Source organism: Narcine bancroftii, chromosome 1 (genome assembly GCF_036971445.1).
Source record: "Narcine bancroftii isolate sNarBan1 chromosome 1, sNarBan1.hap1, whole genome shotgun sequence".
Taxonomy (NCBI): Eukaryota; Metazoa; Chordata; class Chondrichthyes; order Torpediniformes; family Narcinidae; genus Narcine; species Narcine bancroftii.
In genome coordinates this window covers 147,980,170-147,981,048 of record NC_091469.1, presented here as the reverse complement: position 1 = coordinate 147,981,048, position 879 = coordinate 147,980,170, and the positions used below count along the sequence as shown (strand labels likewise).

At 46.2% G+C, this 879-nt stretch overlaps 1 long non-coding RNA gene across 1 annotated transcript in view; it reads left to right on the top strand.

Moving 5' to 3' along the window:
* The window catches only part of LOC138745888 (uncharacterized), a 45,600-nt gene extending 45,358 nt beyond the window's left edge, over positions 1-242 (top strand). The window contains exon 3 of the long non-coding RNA XR_011346575.1: positions 110-242. This is a non-coding gene — a long non-coding RNA (uncharacterized lncRNA). The remainder of the gene's footprint in view (positions 1-109) is intronic.
* The last annotated feature ends 637 nt before the right edge of the window (positions 243-879 follow it).

Sequence of the window (879 nt, the reverse complement as noted above, 5' to 3'; positions counted from 1 at the left end):
AAATAAACTAAAGAGCTTGAAAGTTTATATATTCATGCAAGTGGTTTGTTCAATGTAAGTACAGGATAGTATTTTTTTTTGTCGTTTAAACTGTTTATTCTTATTGCAGGTGTATTAGGGCATTGTAAGAGTTATTCTCCAGCAAACGGAAAATACACGTTATCCTATGATTGGCTGCTCCCAGCTGGACACGCCTCCTGAGACCAATCCCACCCATAACCCTTTGCATGCTCCCCATTCCACTCTGCCTTGATCAGTCAATGAGGTTGACGGCTGTTCCATTCTACAGTTAATAAAAGCCTGTCGGTTCCACAACTTTAGTCTTTTCTGATTATTGACGATGCATCAATTTTATTAACTATAATTTTACAAAAATACATGGAACAGTACCTAAAAACTGAGAAGCTCATCATCCACCCTCGATTGCCTGATGCCCCAAACGCGTTCGAACTCTGGCTATGCTGTTTGAAGACTTCGTGGCAGCGTGAGTATTCCCGATGATCAGTGACCTGGCAGCCATGGAGATGCTGAAGGCCCATTATCGCTAGAAAGTAAATGAGGTCTATGCCAGGCTCCTCCTGGCCACCAGAAAGCAGCAACCCCGTTTAGTCAAACGTCGAGTACCTGAGGGCCCTCCGTATCCTGCGCAGAGCATGTGACTGGAAGGCCATGACGTTCACCCAGAATGCTGAGGATCTCATTCGGAATGCATATGTAGCGGGTATCCGCTCTGGGTACATAAGACAGAGACGTCTAGAACAAATGATACTTGATCTACAGAGGGCGGTTGAGCTGGCAGAGATACAGGCTTTATCCAGAGACGGGGGTCTTCATTCATGAGTGGTGAGCTGCGGCAGTACCTGCCTGCTGGCCAGGGGC